The sequence below is a fragment of the Miniopterus schreibersii genome, assembly GCF_964146895.1.
Source record: "Miniopterus schreibersii genome assembly, chromosome: 12".
Taxonomy (NCBI): Eukaryota; Metazoa; Chordata; class Mammalia; order Chiroptera; family Miniopteridae; genus Miniopterus; species Miniopterus schreibersii.
The window spans coordinates 3,725,054-3,744,627 of NC_138112.1; the positions used below are offsets into that span (position 1 = coordinate 3,725,054).

At 55.1% G+C, this 19,574-nt stretch overlaps 1 protein-coding gene across 1 annotated transcript in view; it reads left to right on the forward strand.

Moving 5' to 3' along the window:
* The first annotated feature begins 1,528 nt into the window (after positions 1-1,528).
* The window catches only part of FXYD6 (FXYD domain containing ion transport regulator 6), a 30,031-nt gene continuing 11,985 nt past the window's right edge, over positions 1,529-19,574 (forward strand). The window contains exon 1 of the mRNA XM_081155590.1: positions 1,529-1,653. The gene's annotated coding sequence lies outside the window, so the exon portion shown is untranslated. The remainder of the gene's footprint in view (positions 1,654-19,574) is intronic.

The window sequence follows — 19,574 nt, forward strand, 5'->3', positions numbered from 1 at the left end:
GTCTTTCCTCTCCCTAACAGGCTTGCAAAGGCGGGTTTTGACGTGTCCTCGCCAGTAGAAACTCCAAAAAGCAGCACAGAGTTGGCCAACAGGCAGCCTTCAAGGGCATCTGGGAGGGATTCATCTTCTTGCCCAAGGACACAGGCCTAGCAAGTGGCATGGTTTGATCTCTCTCAGAGCAAAAGAAGAGGGAGGACACTGTAACCTAGTCCTCAGCTTGCCGAGGAAAAGTCAGGGGCACAAAGGTGACAGTCTGTGTAGTCACATGGATCACAGCGGCCCTCCCCAGGGCCGCGCTCTCAGTGGCCATCTACGGCTTCCAGATCTGTGCCAAGCTCTCTTGCATTGACGTGTATTTCCTGCCATGAGGTTTTAAGACCAAACCATTTATTAAACAATTACACCATGCAGGGTTTGGGCTGGCGGGGCCGCACGTGAGAAACAGGCCCAGGATTGGGGTGTCAGAGGCAGGGCCGGGCCTCTCCCTACTTCCCCCCCCCCCCCGTTTGGGGTGGTGACGAAGGCCCCGCCCTGCCCGGCCTCTCTCAGGGCCCCCGTCGGGGCTCAGGCCCGAGCGCTCCGGCAGCGGGGCTTCCTGGGCTCCACCCTGGGCTCCGCCCGAGGGCCCCGCCGCTGTGCTTGTGGCCTCGCCCCTTCGGGCAGCGACGGCCCTGGGTCAGGCCACAGGCGGAGCGCGCGGGACTCGGATTTAAATGTTCCAAGGCAGTTTTCCATCTTGAACTTGGGCCTGAGGAGTGGGCTTGGGAGGGGGCAGTGCTGCGGCCTGGCAGGGCCAGGATGGGGTCCGCGCCCCAGCACCCCGGCTCTCGCTGAATGACAGGCACGGCCCTCCGCGCGGCCCCACGAGCCGGCTGCCCGCGGCGCGGGGATCGCACCCGACGCCCGGCTCCCCTAGTTTACTGTGCGGAGCGACACCAGCTCCGTCCCTGCGTTGGAGAGCCCGGCGGCCGGGGGTCACCCCGCGCGCGGCGACAGCCCTGCGGCTCCTCCGAGGGGCGCCCTTCGCGGGCTCCCTTCCCACCCGCGGGGCGGCGCGGGGCGGGGGCGCGGGCGCGGGCGCAGGGAGGGGGCGGGGGCGGGGGGCGCGGGCGCGGGGCCGGGGCGGGGGCGCGGGCGCAGGGAGGGGGCGGGGGCGGGGGGCGCGGGCGCGGGGGCGGGGCGGGGGCGCGGGCGCGGGCGCAGGGAGGGGGCGGGGGGCGCGGGCGCGGGGCCGGGGCGGGGGCGCGGGCGCAGGGAGGGGGCGGGGGCGGGGGGCGCGGGCGCGGGCGCGGGGCCGGGGCGGGGGCGCGGGCGCAGGGAGGGGGCGGGGGCGGGGGGCGCGGGCGCGGGGCGGGGGCGCGGGCGCAGGGAGGGGGCGGGGGGCGCAGCCCGGGCTGGAGGCGGGGGGCGCGGGCGCCGGGCGGGGGCGGGGACAGGGTCTGCGTGGCCAGCCGGCAGCCAGCGACCCGGCGGCTGTACCGAGCGGCGCCCCGCCCCCGCCCCGCCCCGCCGAGCCCCGCCCCGCCCCCGCCCCGAGGGACCAGGGAGGCGGGAAAACGGAGCCTGGCCGCCGCGCAGCCCGCCGCGGGCGCCACTCCCAGCTCGCGGACTCCGCACGTCCTGGGGCTTCCCTCCGAGGCCCGCGCCGCGCAGGTAAGCGCCGCGGAGGCGGCACAGTTGGGTCCCCTCCCGGGGGCGAGGCGCTCGGCCGGGGATGGGTCGCGGGGCCGGGACCTGCGGGGTCCGCTTGTTTGGGGGCGAGCGTCTTCGCGGGCGGCGGTGAAGGAGGGGCGTCGGGGCAGAGGCCGGGGAGCAGGCCCGCGGTGGGCGAGCCGGGGCTGCAGGGCGCCGGCGTGGGGCGGGCCGCGGGCTCTGGGAGAAGGGGAAGGGGCTGCACCGCCCCCCCGGGGGCGTCCTCCCCTTGGGGCGCCGGAGCGGGGCCTGGGAGGGGCGGGCTGTGGGCCCGCGAGCCATCCAAAATGGACCTCGCGGGCAGGGGAGTGGCAGGGCGGCGGGAGGCGCGAGGGCTGGGGCGCCCCAGTTTCCCCCCTTGCTCGTTCGGCCCGATCTCTTCCAGGTAGCCCCGGACCCCCTCCTCCCAGCCCCTTCCCTGGCAGACCCCCCATTGTGTGCCCTGCGCTTCGGGGAGAGTTGGAAGAGCAGCCCGCTGGGCGCCTGCTCCGGGCTCTTACAAGTGGTGGCTGGTGGGGAGCCCGGGGCGGGAGCGGGGCCGCCGCGGGGGGACGGCTGCCCACTCGGGGCGTGGGGCCGGGCTGCTCGGGCCGCGCCCACCCGCGCCCTCCCGCGCCCGCCCCGCGCCCTCCCGCGCCCGCCCCGCGCCCTCCCACCCCGCGCCCTCCCGCGCCCGTCTCCCTCCCTTTGTCTCCGGCTCCGCTCTCCGCCTGGGCCGGGCTCCAGGTTTGGAGACGGAGGAAGGGACCCCGCCCGGGGGCCTGGTGCCCGCATACTGTGGATGTGAGGCTGTGTCTGTCTCTTTCAGCACCTCAGCCTTTCCATGTGACCTGCCTGGTAGTTGCCATGGAAACTCCTCTAATTCTCAGCCTCCCCCCTTTTCTGCCCCTTCCTCCCTCCGCGTCTCCTCCCCTCCCCCCAACATGGCTGCCTAGGTCCTGGGGCTCCTGGCTGCTCTGGGCAGGGGACCCTGCAGAGCCAGCTTCCCCCCAGCTGACACGGCCCCGTTACCCACTCCACTCACCCCCATACTACACGTCACAGACACCCCCCAACACACGGACATGCGAACCTTGCTGCACACACCCCATCACTGACACACGTACATCATATCACATGCATGGCAAATACACCATGCACAGATCTCAGCACCCCCCACGGTGCCATCCTATTGTCCCTGCTCACAGGCACACACACACACCCATTCCATCGCTCCCCTGACACACACACACACACTAACCCATTCCATCGCTCCCCTGACACACACACACACACACACACACACTAACCCATTCCATCGCTTCCCTCACACACACACACACACACACACACACACACTAACCCATTCCATCGCTTCCCTAACACACACACACACACACACACACTAACCCATTCCATCGCTTCCCTAACACACACACACACACACCCATTCCATCGCTTCCCTGACACACACACACACACACACACACTAACCCATTCCATCGCTCCCCTGACACACACACACACACACACACACTAACCCATTCCATCCCTTCCCTCACACACACACACACACACACACACACTAACCCATTCCATCGCTTCCCTGACACACACACACACACACACACTAACCCATTCCATCGCTTCCCTCACACACACACACACACTAACCCATTCCATCGCTTCCCTAACACACACACACACACACCCATTCCATCGCTTCCCTGACACACACACACACATACACACACTAACCCATTCCATCGCTTCCCTCACACACACACACACTAACCCATTCCATCGCTTCCCTCACACACACACACACACACACACACACACACACACACACTAACCCATTCCATCGCTTCTCTGACACACACACACACATACACTATAACCCATACCATTGCTTTCCTAACACACACACACCCATTCCATCGCTTCCCTCACACACACACACACACACACACACACACTAACCCATTCCATCACTTCCCTAACACACACACACACACCCCCATTCCATCGCTTCCCTCACACACACACACACACACATACACTATAACCCATACCATTGCTTCCCTCACACACACACACACACACCCATTCCATCGCTTCCCTAACACACACACACACACACACACACACACACACACACACACACACACACGGTACTTCTAGATAGGTCCCAGCTGGAAGACAAGCATGTCCTGCCTTATCAGGCTCCCTGCCAGGGTGTAAAGGGAAGGCCCAGGAGGCCTGGAGGGAAACATCGCCCCAGGGACCCTGAGAGGGAGATAGAGAGAAGCGCACTTCCAGATCCCCTCCAAGGGAGCCCGTCGCCTGGGTGCTAGACTCCAGAGGCCAATCTCAGACCAGAATTTAAATCTCTTCCCTGCTACTTTCTCCTTGCCCTGCCTCTGAGAAAGCCTGAGGCTCCTGGACATCTTGGGGGGTCTCTGCTCAGCCCTGAGCCTCTGTGCCTAACAGAGGATCAGGCAATCTGGGACCAGCAGAAGGCTCCGAGCCTCCACAGAGGAGGCAGGAAAAGGTGACTATTCAAGGAGAGCAAGGGAGGACAGGGAAGGGCTGGGCGAGGCGACAAATGGGGAAAGAGGGCCACGAAGGAGAGGGGCCAGGTGAGTTAATAAAGTGCAAGTAGGGCGATCTCCTGTCTGGGGTCCAGGCCTCCCTCTGTCCCCAGGCACGTTTTCCTGCTTGGCTCCTCCAACCACATCTGTGCTTCAAGAGAGGAAGCAGGTTTGCAGAGGGCTCCAGGATCACCAGGGCTTTTCCGAGACCTGTGGATTCTGTGATCAGGTGGTAGACGCTGGAGGCACGAGTCTTCTCCCTGGCCTCTGTGATCCTTGGACTGAGGACACATCTCATTCAGTCATTCAGTGAACTGGTTTAAGTATCTTCTATGTGTTAGTTGCTGGGGACATGAAGGTGAGGAGGAAGACAGTCCCTGACCTTAGAGCCAGAAGCGACCTTGAAGACATCGTGTATATGGGGAAACTGAGGCTCAGATGGGAAATTGAGGCTCACACACCAGTAGTGATGGGGCCTTCTGACCCTTCATCTAGGATTTGTGACCCCACACTCCTTGTCTCACATCTCTTGCCTTCTTTTCTTACTGATAGCAATTCTCTGGGGACTGGTATGTCCCTTCCAAGGGTGGGTCCTTAGTGGGGGGGAGCCTGCTTCATTATGGTTTTTTGGAAGGTGTGGCAAAAAGGAGCAGTTCCCTAGACCCTGGAAACTCCCTGTCAATCAGAGTACACACTCCCTGCCCCCCAGCCCTGTTGGATTTAGGTGGCTGCCATCTGGATGGCAGGCAGACTGTGCCAGGCAGCCCCAGGTCTCACTGTCTAACAAATCACCCACCAGCTTCTGCCTGAGTGCCCTGAGGAAATTAAACAGTCCTGACAGCCCCAGCCCCCGGAGGCAGAGACCTGCAGCATAAAGGCTATGAGCCTGGAGGCATAGACCCAGGTTCTCGTCCAGGCTCTGCCCCAAGGGTAAGTGCTACTCCACAGATATTTTTTGGATGTAAGTTGGGCTTTTGGTGAAAGCCAGAAATGGTTTAAACTGATCTTAAGCAACTGAAAACCTCCAAGATTTTAGACCTCAATTTCCACATCTATTTCCATGTCTGTCAACATTGCCTTTTTTTTTTTAGGGGGGTTAGGGTCTATGATTTCAAAGGCATTTCTTCCTCTAAATGTTTGTAGATTATACAACCTGAAAGAGATCCCTTTTCTCTCTAGGTACCGAACTGTAATCATTTTTTCGTAAAGCAGGGTTGCAGCTGAGCTGAGCAGAAAGGGGGCTGGTCTCTGTTTACTCCAGAGAAAGCCTCCTCCTTGCACTCAGATGCCCAAGAAACTGAGACCAAGTTTTCTTCTCTTGCACTGTGGGAGCCGCCCCTCCTAGACACTGGTCTCTCTGCTGTCTTCTGCCAGAACCAAAGCTGGGGTTGGGCAGAGTCTTGAAAGAAGCATCCTCTGGAGAAGATGAGATCCAGGGCCTTCCTTCTGTGAAATCCTCCGGAGGGGTAGGGAGAGCCTTTGGCCAGTTGGAGAGTGGGACAGGAGGAGAAGCAGTGTCTCCAGCCCTGACAAATGCTTGAGGCCAGTTTGGCAGCATTTTTGCTCTGGAATAGGAGGCAGGAGGAGAGAACCTGACCTGGGGAAGTGTGAAGTCAACTGGGAGTCTGTTAGAAATATATGCGAAGGAGCACAAGGTCCGGGGTGAGGGCTGGAATGCTGGAGTGTGGCTGCTCCAGCTCAGAATATCTGATCTGGGGTGGAGGGGGCCAGGAATGAGGGATGGTCTAGTTGGACTGACTATGACCCGGCATAGCTGAAGGGCAAAGCCAGGCTTCAGAAGAGACCCGAGGCCAATGTCTTAAATTCACTCATACATCATTTTAACAAATGTTAATTGAGTCCCTCTGAGGTGCCAGGCTCTGTGGGCTTCATTTCACAGAGCTGTGAAATAATGGTTTCCCTTTCACCAGAGCTCTCCTGCTCGGGTAGACCCACTGATGTGACCCCCCCTCACTCACGGGCTCACTCACGCTTGCACACACGACATAATCTAGCATACCTAACACATAGAGAGCATGTGCTCACAGGTTCTCACGCCCTCTCACCTCAGCCAACTGCAGTCTCCCCCCCAGACCCCTGTGATGGACTCTGCAGTTCCATCGCCTCAGTCCCAGTCCATTCTCTCTTACCTGATCAGTCCAGTTATGTCAGACCTATGGCTCTCCATTGCCTGCTTATAAGGACAGGTGCTGGCACTGGCACTGGCACCTGTTTGATTGGAAGTTGACCGAGACCTAGAGAGCAGAAATGAGGTGGAGGCTGGAGGCACTGAGAACCTTTTAAAATTCCTTAGAAATTCAACACAGATCTTTAGGTTATTCTGAGCTTAGACTGGATTATGAAGCACCATTTAGTTAGTTATCAGTATTTATTGAGCAGCTACTATGTTGAGCTCTGGAGATTCTGACATACCTAGAATGTGGCTCTGCCTCTGAGCTCATAGTCTGATGGGGGAGACACACTCACTAGTGATGACAGTATGTGGAGACGTGTAGTCGGTGGCTCTGTGGGGATAGGGGAAATGGCACATGTCGGGAGGGAGGGGACAGTGTGTTTCCTGGAGCCAAGATAAGCAAGGTTGGGTAAACTCCATGCATGCGCATGTACCCCACCCTCACCACCCAGACCTAGGACAGATTCCAAGCAGGCCCTGTGGGCCAGGGTTCTCCCGAGGCCACCCCCACCCCCACCCCCAAGCAAGACTGTGTGAATATATGCAAGGTACTCTGCAGGCTCAAACACAAAGGTCTGAGCTGGGATTTCAGGGAGGTGGGCTGTTGGGCAGAGGTTGCCTGGTCACTGTGGTGTGGCTGTGGGTGGGTCAGGTGGGTTTGGCCCCTGGGCCTTTGGCTCCCCCACAGCTGCTCAGAGTTTGTTTCTGCCCCTGGGACTGCCTGTTTGGCCTCTCTTGAATGGTCCTTTGTTAGCAGGCGTGTGGAGGAGGTGGTCCTATTGCTGGCCTGACTCACTCATGCCTGCCAGCCTGGAGCTTCTGTGGATGCTGCCCGCCAACCAGACTCCCTGCAGCTGGACTGAGAGCCCCTCAGGGACAGGGGCCTGGTCGTGCCAGCAAGCAGCAGCCAGGGTCCTGCCCCTTGACTCATCTGGAACTGCCTGAGCTGGCGGTGGCCACAAGCATTGTGCTGTGCTGCCTCTGAGGGCTATTATGAGAGGCCCATGGGATAATGGCTGAGACGTCTGTGGGGACGGGGTGGCAGCAAGACACTGTGCCCACCCTAGCTTGGGGTCTCCAGGGAGACTTCCGGAAGACAGGCCTGTGCCTGTGATTTGTGAGTTCTGTTTCCCTTTCTAAGGAAGGGACTTCTTTCCTTTCATGATCAGTTACTTTCTTCCTGTTTCTCTTCCCAAGAAGTTGCTCCATATTAAAGAGAAAGGTATCTCTTGGTTAAAAAGTAAGTCGTCTGCTATGTAACACAGGGTTTTGTCCCTCTCGTCCCCCCTTGTGCAGCCAGGTGGATGGTTTCTGGGCTCCAGAGAAACAGCTGAGTCATGGGGATCTGTGGGCCCAGGGTGCCCCCTTCGTGAGTGAAGGGTGCTGGGGCCGGCGCAGCAGTAGAGGACCCAGTGGGAAGGGACCACCTGGGAGGTGTCAGCAGTGAAGGTTTGGGCCAAAAGCAGCTGGCCCTGCTTCTGTCTGTCTAGCAGCCTTTGGGGCCGTGAGGGGAGCTCAGTCAGGTGTCCATCCACGGAGAGTCCCTTAGCCCCCTAGAATGCCACCACCCTCCACTCTCTGCAGCCTCAGGCTTGAGTCCTGCTGGCTCATCAGACCCTCTCCAGAACTTTGTAAGGGGGTCAATCACTTTAACTTAGGCTATTAAACAGAATAATTGAGGTTTAATTGTTTATTTCAAGGGCATTTAAAATGTGAGCCAAGGGAACTGGATGATTTTCTTGGAGGGCAAAGATCCATCTGTGACCCGTTTGGACTCAAAACCCTTGTTTCAAAAGCAGCTTGAGAAGCCTTCGCTGGCTTGGCTCTGTCCTGCTGAACCAGACCAGGGCCCAGGGCTTCGCACTGCTTGCCGGGAAAGTGATGGGATGGGGTTAGGGGACTGTTTTTGTGTTTAACTGAATTTAAAATGTTTTATTATTTTTAATAGCCCTTTAAAAACAATTTTAAATTTACAAAAAAATTGAGCAGATAGTACAGAGTTCCAGTATGCCCTCCCCAACAGACCCACAGTTTCCCGTTATTAATATCTTACAGAAGTGTTTTAAGTTTGTTACAAATGTTGACCTAAAAATAAAAGATTAAAGTGAGAGACGACAAGCGTTTACTTGAGATCCAAAGGAACAGCTCTTTGGGGAGCCGGATTCAGGCGGAAGCCCCGTGTTCCAGTTGCCGGTGAGCAGGGGTTTATAGGGACGGGGTAGGGACGGAGCCTGACTACGTGGGGCAGAAGGAGGGACTTCCCATAGGTGCAGATGAGTTTGCTGGTCTTCAGCTACGCGTGGTGCTGCTGATCTTAAGGAATGTCCTTCGTTTTGGGCCTGGTGGTCAGATGTCAGTGGGACAGTGCTGCCCTGGGCCAGCCGGAGGGCTGACTCGCCGGCTAACGCTCCAGAGCTGGAGGAGTGAGAGGCGCAAGGCAGCTCCTCTGGGATGGCAGCTCCGCCACCATTTGGAAGTGGCTTCGTTTATAATATTTTTCACACAGATAATGAACCAATATTGACCCTTATTAACTAAAGTCCAAAGTTTACTGTGATTCCCTTAGTTTTTTCTGCTGTCCCCTTTCTGTTCCTGGATCCCACCCAGCACAACATGCTAGTTTAGTCGTCACGCCTCCTGAGGCTCCTCCGGCCAGACAGTGTCTCGGACTTGCCCTTGGTCACCCATCGTGGCGATTTTGAGGAGGCTAGTCAGGTGTAAGATACCCCTCAAGCGGGATTTGTCCGACCTGTTTCTCGTGATTAGACTGGGAGTGTGGGTGTGGGGAAGATCACAAAGGAAAGCGCTACTTTATCACCTTACCTCAGGGACTGTTGGTGCCACCCATCACTGCTGGGGACACGTCTGCGTTCTCAGTCCCTTCAGTATGATTCTGGGGCCTGGTGACAGGCCGTGCTTTCTCCCCCTTGAGCCCCACGTATCAGCCTGTGGACCAGCACCACTCAGTTGGACGGCAGCTCCACAAGGCAGAGACTGTGTGAGTGGAGCCCCCAGTGAGCAGCCAAGTCCTGAACAGCAGCAGGTCATTCGTAGGTCTGTTAATTTGGTTACTGGGACAGTAATGGTGCCATTTTTTCCAAAATTACGTCTTGTTCCAAAATTCCTCTCCTATTCTCCACCAATTTCTCTCCCTAAATGCAGGCAGATCCTGGCTGTTTGGAGAGCAATCTGATTAAAATAACTTAGGCCAAGATATAAATGACTGTTAGGATGGGAAGTAGTTACCTTTTAAGGAAGCATTTGGTGAAATTTAAAAATCTCTCCTTGAGAGGATACTGTGAGCATGGACATATTTTTGAGTAGGGGTGGTCTCTGTTTCAATTCTACACCGGAACCTAACTCTCAGCCAGACCCGAAGGAAGGGGATCTGCATCTAGCCCACCCATTCTGAAAGGCTGGCAGCTGCTGGGCTGGCTGGTAATTCTGTTGGCATCCCCTGTAGGCTGAACTCCAATGGACAGGATCACCTGCAAGGGCCTGGACACTGCCCAGCTCCTAGCATAGATGCACTGATGTTCTGCTGGGCAGAGGGCAACGGGATGCCCAGCACTGTTGTGAGGCAGGTAGAGGCTGGGCGGGGGGGGGGGGCAAGAGTGCCTGCTGATGTGGGGGCTCAGCTGGGAGTGATGGGGCAGAGCTGTGAACAGCTGGGGCCCAGCAATGGCTGACAGGCCAGTCCCCTCCTTCCTCCTGAGGGGCTCCAAGGTCCCAGCCTTACCAGGGTCCGTGCTCTGTCAGTCATAGTGACAGAGCAGATTTGGGCAAGAAACTGGGAAAGGAAAAACATGGCATAATGCGTGCTGAAGTTCAGTAAAGCTCTCTAACTCTCGTTGGGTTCTTCTCCCCCTGGCTTACCCCCTAGCCTGGGTAAGAACACCCCCACCCAGGGAAGCAGCTTGGTCTTGAGTGAGGTGAGCATTTGCATTTCCTCAGCCCCACACGTGGCCACGCTGGCCGGGAGGCAGGAAGATGGAGTGGAAGGAGCATGGCATGTGGTATCCACAGACTCGGGAGCTGATGCCGGCCATGCCGTTGTTAGCTGTGGGACCTTGGGCAAGTAGCATGACTGAGCCTCACCTTCCTAACCTGTGAAATGGCCCATCACCCCCTGTACTTTTGATGGTCTTTTGAGTTAATGCTCGTGAAGCTGTCTGGTCAGTAAGGTGTCTTCCAGAGATGTGGTAGACAGTGGCATCTCCACCATCATCGTCTCTTCAGGGAATAGGAGCAGGGTGAGTGTGCGACATACAGAACCCATTTGTTACCCTTTTCTCTTATGACAGACACAGGTACCCATGAGGGCCCAGGGCTGAAGACCAAGTCCCTGTCCTGATATATCTTGCCCTGACCTCCCTTAAACCGAAGGAGACAGGAAGGCCAAGGCTGCCTTCGGCACAGCACCCAAGTTTTGCAGAAGTCCATTTGCCCTGCCTGAGCTTCTCTGGGCCCAGCCCTCCTAGAGGGACACACAGAAGGAACCCCCATGGGAGGCTGTGGCTTCTAGGAGGAAGACCGAGCATGCTGGCCAGAGGGGAGGGGTGCCCGGAGCCCTCCAGGGCTAGGCCTTGGGCTTCTGACCCTGTTCAGCAGGCTGCCTGGACAGCAGAGGACTTGCCCGCTGGGCAGCTGCCCTGCAGCCGGGGCGGGGCTGTGACAGGCTCGCAGGAATAGCAGCTGCCTGTTGAATTTTCTCCCCACAGTGTGACCAGGGCATGCAGGAAGCTTGGAGGAGGCAACGGGGACGGCGGGTGTAGGCCCGGCCAGGGTGTTGGGGGAGGGCGATGGCGTGGAGACTGATGTTTCTCCCAAAGCGCGTGTGCTCTCAGCAGCCCACCCCTCCTTGCTTCCACCGCGCCCCTTCCTCCTGTCCCAGCTGCTGCCTGAGCCAGCGCTGCCCCTCCCCGCTCTTGCAGCCTGGCCCTCGGCCCTTCGCCTGCCTCCCTCCTCTGGGCATCTTCCATTCGCTTTCTCTTCCTCGGGGTTTCTTTCCTGCTGCTTATCTTGCTTCTGTGTCTGTGGGGGCCACAGCCGGGAGCTGGCCGGGGAGGATGTGTCACCGTTCCCCGGCTGGTTCAGTGAGACGTGCTGTCTGTGGCCTGGGTGACGCAGGCTGTTTTTCTCGAGGCGGGAGAAGGCAGCGCCTTCCGAGCCTGTCAGGCCCTCTGCTTGCGTCAGGAGCATGCGGACCCGGGTGGAGAGCAGCGAGAGGAGCAAGGATGGGAGGTCAGGAGGGGCCTGGCCCTTCCCCTGCTCCAGTCTCTCTCTTCCCATTCCCAGGAGGAGCAGAAAACGAGGGAGCGAGCTGAGCAGAGCGTTGGGGATGCTAACAGTAATAATATTCACAGTTGGTGCTTAAAGAGCAGTTGCGGTTTGCCAGGCAGTGCTCAGCTCTGACACGGCATCTCTCGTTATTACAAGTGACGGAACCGAACTCTTTGTAGCTCCGACCAGGCAGGGATTCCAGGTCGCAGAGGCCAGCTGCCGGGCGAGCTGCTGGGTGACAGCACAGTGCTGGTTAGGGACCTGAAGGGCCAGGGACACACCCAGCCCCGACTCTGCGCTGTCCCTTCTCCCAGCTCCTCTCCCAGCAGTGTCACCTGTCTGCTGCTGGCTGACTTCTCCCCTACCCACAAGTCACAGCTAGTCACAGCTGGGCTGCTTGCACCCTTTCTCCCTGGGCTCCAATGTGATAGCCCCGGGGTACACTGAATCTCATATCCGGTCCTTTTAGCTACAAGGGAGGGGCTGCGGTTGGCAGCCCTCAGTAGACCTACAGGGCTGGAGTGTGGAAGAGCCATCTCCCTCCAGGAGATGCCCTTAGAAGGGATGGGTGTGGGCAGACAAGCAATAAAACCCGCACACAAAGGCTGCTTCAGCTCATCCCCTTGCTCCTGAAGGGCAGTTATTACCCCATCTTTCTGTTTCAGAAGCAATGGCTCCGAGAGGTAGAGTAACTTGCTTAGGTGCACAGAGCCACTCAGTAGTGCTGGGGCGGGGTAGCAACGTGGTTCAGAGGAAGGACTCTGGAGCTAGACTGCTTGGGTTCTAATCTGGGCTCTGCCGCTTTCTGGCTTTGGGACTTTAGGCAACTTACTTAACCTTCCTGGCCTCAGTTTCTCCATCTTTATAATGGAAATGATCATAATCATAGCCACTTCTTAGAACCGCTGTAAGGGTTAATGTGCTTGACATGGATGCCTAATGCATGTTAGGTGTCGTTATCACAGAGCTTTGCAGTTTACAAAGAACCTTCCTGTATATTAGCTCATTGGACCTTTATAATAACCTTTATAGTAGGAAAGTAGACAGGGGAGTGGATGGGCTAATCCCCCACTGCCCCACCCCATGCTCTCACCCCCGACTAATCAGCTACACAATTCGGTAATTGGTTAAAGCAAACAGACAAATCCCCCTTCTGAGGGAACAGCTCTCCATCCCTCTGGGAACAGCTGCAGCCACCGTGTGTGCTGCTGTCCTTCTCTCCTGAGTTTGTGTGATGCTAGAGTTGGTGAGAAGCTTGGTGGGTGCGTGTTCACCCAGGGGCAGGAGCCCCTTCATCTCGGCCTCTTTGCAGAACCGATTTGACTTCCTCAGGTGTGTGAGCTGGCAGCGCAGCCTCTGGACTGGGATAGGAGCAAGAAGCAGGGTGGCAGCTACCTTGGGGAGCCTCAGTGCAGGTGGCCCATCGTGGCCCTCCCCAGGGAGGAGGGGCCTAGGGTTGGAGTGAGGAGCACCCAGCAGGAAGACCACCCCTCCCCTACCAGCAGAAAGGCAGGTAGAGCTGGATTGCAGATTGGAATCCATCTTTTACTCACCAGGTGACCTCTGTCTGCCCTCTGATTCTTTCCTTGTAGAGTGGGTTTGATGGTAACACATACTCCATAGGCTGTTTTTCAGGATTAAATGAGAGTTGACATTTAAAGCACTAAGAATAGTGCCTGAGCTGCACTGTTTGCCATGGCGATGGTTATTACTTCATATGTCCAATCTGACTCCTAGACTGGGCCTCACAGGGTAGGCTTTCCATCTCAGAGTTCTCAGTTCGCTTCATTTATTTCCTTGGAGCCCATAGAAGGACCCCTGTGCTCCAGACGGACCTCTGACCCCTTCCTACGCCCCAGACTCTCAGTCTTTAGCATCTTGCTTAGTCCTACTGACAAACTCAGTGCTCTGTACCACTTAGGTGACGCCCACTCTCCCCTGCCTCCTCTGTTTCTCTCTCCGGTCAAGGCTGCTGCCCCAGAAAGTGCAGTGTGAGTGGGTGGGGCTTTGTGTAGCTGCCAGGAGCTCCGCCCCTGACCTCCCTCTTCAGGAGGTTGACATTCTCCAGGCATAGGCTCAGAGTGCCTGCCTGGCGCCTGACCTAGGGTTGGGCACACTGAGCTGGGGACGGCATTGCACGAAGTGTTCACAGTCAAGGAGGCTGCAGCCTTGTCTTGCAGCTCTGTGAGGAAGGGAGTCTTGAAGGGGCTGGACGTAAAGAAGAATCCGCCCTTCATTCTACAAAAACAGATGTGGTGACTCTGGGCCTCTGTGGCTGGAACTTCAAGGTCAAGGTGTTTAAGGGCATAGAGTTGGGGGTTTGAGGCCACAATGTGGTCCTTAACGGTTTCCTGGCCCCTGGTCACATAGGACACGAGGTGAGGGGAGAACACAGAGATCCCTGAAAGCAGCCCTGCGGCGTAGTGGGCGGGAGGAGCGCTGGGTTAGCCAGGACGCAGGGAAAGCGGCCTCTGGAGCCCTTCTAGGCACAGAGCTGGCAAGTAGACCATGACTTCCTTTGTTCTTTGCTTTCCTTTTACTCTGGTACATCAAACCCCAAGAGGACTTTGGGCCAGAGCATCTAAGATGAGAAACAGAAAGGTAATGAGTAGTAGAGGAGAGGTGCAGCTGTGTGTGAGTGCCAGGATGTGCGGGTGCCCAGTGCGGAGGGGGCAGGAAGACACGGGGGTGAGAGGGGGGCCAGTGAAGATCAGGAGCGTTCCAGCCACCCCAGCACTCAGGCATGGTGATGCCCAAGTTCTCATGAAGGTGAAACCTCCCAAAGCCATGGGCTGGGCTGTGCTGACCTCTCCCCACGCTCATTCACTCACAAGTGTAATAGAGCTGATGGTCCCTCTCAGGCTGCACACGCACTGCCTTCATCAGATCCCAGCCTCGGAGACCTTACAAGGCGCTGGGCCAGTCCTTGTCTCCAAGCAGGTCTTGCTCACCACAGAGCAGACTGCCCTCCCCCTATTTCCCTCCCAGGCAGTAAGACTTACTAATGCCCTACGGATATAAAGAATCCACCTCTCTGCCAGTAAGTCAGACCAATGTGTCCACGATAATTTTGAGCCCTGGGCCTTCTGTTTTCGGCCATTAGCCTGGCCTGAGACTGCTCAGCTCTATGCCGGGTAGCAGTCACAGACTCCACACTCGTCCACGCGGGGCAGCCAGGTTCATCTGGAAGAACGTTCTGGTCATCCCTTTGCCCCCTCTGGAGAGCGAGGGGCTGGGCCCCATGCCTTCTGAAGGCCCTTTTTAGACATAATTCCATCAGTACCCTCGACATCTTCAAGCACAGGTGGTCCACTGATGGAGAGCCACGGGACCTGTCAGGCGCTTTGCTTCTGCCCCTCTCATTGCCCTGGTCACCTTCATTTCTGTAGGGGCCATGCTGGGCTGCCCGAGTGCTCAGTCATGGCTCAACCCTCCCTGCTGCCCCTCGTGGCCACTCTTCTCCCAACTCTGGCCAGAGCAGCAGGCAGGAGCTGGGGAAACGGGTCCCGAGCTGGCTCTGCACCCCACTACCTGGATGACCTGGCCATCTCGTTTCTCTGTTCGGCCTTCAGGCTCCTTAAGTAAAATGTAAGCGCTTTCATCTCAATCATTCTAACTCTGGCATGCTGAAATTCTAACTCCATCTGGTAAGCCTCACATCTTGGTTATATCCTATTTATACACGGTGGAATTTTCTTTCCCCCAGCTACTTTTGGACAGATTTGGATACATCATAAGCTAAGTCACGTCCGCTGGCATACGGTAACAGTCTAGTGTAACCAGTTAGCCTAAACAATGTGGTTCAGGCATTCTCTGACCCCATAGAAGGGTCCCTTCCCGCATGTCCTGTTTGCAGTGGGGCCCTCACCGTTCTTTGGGAATCCTGCCAGAATCTGGGCCTTGGTGAGCCCCTGGGCGTGTTTCCAGTGGGCTGAGCCTGAAGGACAGCGAGCAGCGGGGTGCAAGGAAACAGGAGTGAGGCTTTGGGGCTGAGGGATGGAGGGATGAGGGGAGATAATGTAATTTGGATCCTTTGCATTTTAAAGAGAGGTTGTTTCTGAGTTATTTTCACAATAGAACTGGGTATTCTGATCTACCTCACTACTGCGTGGAATCAAAAATAATATAGCATGTTGCTGTATCATCAACTAGTGGCTTCTCTTTCCAAGCAGCTTTTCCCCAGCAATTATGTGAAATTATGTGACTCAGTATGGAAAGATAATTGCCGGAGAAACTCTTCTGATTGCTTTCTCCCGCACATGCAGAGCGCCGTGCAGAAGCAGGAAGATCAGGGAGGAGAATTAGCACGAAGTGCTGCTGCCCCTGAGCGTCAGCGGTCTAGCGGGGCAGCGCAGTCAGGAGTGTGGCCGGAGGAGCACAGTGGGACGGAAGGAATTCTTTCTCTAAGATGCTGTAGAGGCGGCAAATGTAGCTGGTCCCGTTTCCCGATGGGAGGATGGTCTAAACGCTCTAGAGCTCAAGAGCAGGAGGCTCCAGAGCCCCGTCCCAGGGAGCCAGGCCCTCCGGCCTCCCAGGCAGGGTCTGGCCTCAGAAGGAGGACCTCTCCCAGCACGAACATTGAGGGGAATGCAGTGCTCTGGGACCCCTCTCCCAGCTCCACTTAAACCTACCTTGCTCTTCCCTCTTCCCCAAATCCCTCCCTCCTCTCTTTCTTCTGGAAATAAAGTTTATCACTTGTACCACTTCTTACGCGTCCCCCCGCAAGCCAGCCCAGCTTTCCTTCTGGGAGAAAGGAATGTGTACTGACTTGGAAGGGCTGTGTGGGGGGAGCGGAGGCCCGGGTAACGTTTCCTGGTGCAGCAGTGAGAGAAGGGCATTTTGTGTCCTTTCAGAGGCTCTGTGCTTGACCAGTTGATTCGGGGTCATGCCAGTGGTACCAACGACATTTTAAAAATGGGTGTAGGGGCCAAGGGGCACCCTGAGGAGGCCTTTGCGGAGGTGTGGCTGTGTAGGCCGGGCCTGGGTGGGTGCTGGAAGGAGTAGGGAGTTGGTTGCTTTCCAGATCTATAACAGTGTTTCTTTCAGCACACCGTAACTTGATCGGAAATGTTTTCTCTAGAATACAAAGACAGGTCTTTATTCTTAGTGAGGCATTCAAGATCCTCCATAATTCGACTCCAACTGTCTTATCAGAATTCTTACCACCCACCACCTCAAGGTTTACTCAACTGGATTATTCACTGTTTGGGAAGGTATCTTACTCTAGAAATGGCAAATACTTGGCAGATTGCTGTCACAGCCGTCCCTTGGGTTATGCAGGTATTACTAATAGACTGAGGCCCTTCCTCCTGCTGGACTTCATCCAGAGCCCCCAGGAAGTCACTGCAGGCAGCCACCGTTGAGTGAAATGCCTTCAGGTTCAATAGAAATGAACTTGAACTGAACACTTTTGTTATCTCTGCTTTCCATTTTCCCTTCTCACTGCCTTTGCTCATGCTGTTTCCTCTGCCAGAGTGCCCTTCCTTTTCTCTCTTCTATCCCTTTTCATCAAAATCCCACCCTCCTTTCGAGGTTTGGCTGAAATACCAGCTCCTCCACGGACCCGCCCCAGTTCTCTGTTGTACTCCCTGCTCCCCCTTTCTGTGCCCTGATGGGCTCTCCTTGCATGTCGTCTCTACCACCTGTGACATTCTCTTCTCATTTGCTGATATATCAGAGCCCTTTTCTTCCATACCTGCCTTTCCTTGGAAGCTGAGGCTTCATCTTGTTCGCTATTGATCCCTTGCAGTACTGGAATGGTGTGGCACCTTCTAGGAATTCAGCATGTGTTGTGGGATTGACTTGAACCTGAGCATTTATGGAGGTGATTGTGGGGGAGTTGAGGGGAAGGCACAGCAGGGAAGAATGGGCCGGAACCCTTGATGTGTGTCTTCTCTACTCCCAAGAGGAGCCCTACTTGCCTAATGATCCCTCTCTTAGCTAGAGCTGTCAAGGAGCCACTGTGGGAAGCCTGGCTCATTTGTTTTTCCCTCTGTCACCTTGGATCCAATATTCACACCAAGGCCTCTAGGATTTGAAGACTTTTAATGTCCAGTTCTACCCTCCTTCTGGTCCCTAGTCCAGTCTCTCCACTGGCTGAGCAAGGAGCACATGTGACTTGAAGATATAATTTGTAGATAGGACTTGATCTGAGAAATAGCAGTAAACCCCACTCCCCAAACATAAAGGTTTTACAGATATCAGGTGCTTAAAACTTATTTTATTTCATACTTTGTAAAATGTGTTTTGGACATAATAGTTGGCTAATACATTGATGAGACTTTCCACTATAAAATAATTGATCTCAGATAAACCGATTTTGTTATCACAGAGTTTGGCTCATAAGAAGGAAAGGAAATCATCCAGTCACCAGTCATCATCCTCTCCCCAAACCAAAAACTGCATAAAAACTGAAAAAATGAAAAACCCGTGAGATAGAACTAGCACTGGATTATGTACAGTGTAACCAGAATTTAAGCCAGAGCTGTTCATAGAATGAATGCCACTTGACATCATTGCTTTACAGAGACTAATATGCCTTGGTCCCAAGAAGTTTAGGAAACCAAACCAGAGACTCCCACAGTAAGCCCAGGACTCCTGAGCAGGGCCAAAGTGATCTAAGGTGGGCATCTGCCGCCTTCAGTCTGCATGGAAAAGCAGAACAAACTCTCCCTGGGAGAAAGCCTCCCATTTAGGACTACTCATGCCCCACAGAGTAGAATCTAGGAAATATGAGTTCGTAATCAAAGATTACCAAACACAGGGAAAATCAGTCATATATGATTGAAAGGCACAGAAACAACAAATAGATTAAGACCCCCAAGGAATTAAGACTTTGGAATTAGCAGACATAAAATGTAAAATAACTATGCAGAAAATGCTGAAAGAAATTAAAAATGGGTATCAGAAATGTGCAGTCAACAGAGACTAACAAAAACGACCAGGCAGCTTGAAAAAGAACCAAACAGGACATTTAGAAATAGTCATTGAAATTGAAAATTAAATAAATGGGTTAAACAGAGAATTAGTAAATAAAAGATAAATCTGAAACAATTGCCCAGAATGCAGCACAGAGAAACAAAGAAGTAGAAAACACAAGAAAGCAATAAGGTGATAAAGAAAATAGTATGAGAATATCTAACATAATCATAGTCTCAGAGAAGAAAATAGAGAGAGTGGAGGAGAGGCAATATTTGAAGAGATAATGGCTGAGAGTTTTTCATAATTGTTGAAAAGGATGGATCCACAGGTAAAGGAAACAACAGAATACAGAGAAATAAACACGCATTTTGACTCTGGTCCAGTGAAACTTTGAACACCAAAAGAGAAGAATTAAAAGGAGGCAGAGAGAAAAGAGAACATCTGCGAAGGAATGAGAGCAAGCAGCAGATTTCTCAACAGCAACCATGGGTGTCAGAAAGCAATGGAATAACATTTCAAAATCAGAGCCAAAATAATATCAACCAAGAACTGCATACAAGGCCAAACTACCTTTCAGAGGTAGGGCTGTATTACTTTTCTATTAGTGCATAACCAATTACCACAAACTTAGCAGCTTAAAACAGCACACATTTATTACCTCGTGGTTTCTGTAGGGCAGAAGTCCAGCACAGCTCTCCTGGGTTCTTTGCTTCAGGGTCTTGCCAAGCTGCAGCCTGCATGTTGGCTAGAGTTGTGACGCAATCAGAGCATCCACTGGGGAACAGTTCACTTCCAGACTTCCTCAGGCTGTTGGCAGAATTCATCTCCTGTCTCAGAAGGACAGAGCTCCCCATTTTCTTGCTGGCTGTTGGCCAAGGGCTGCTCCGAGTGGCTAGAGGCTTCCCACAATT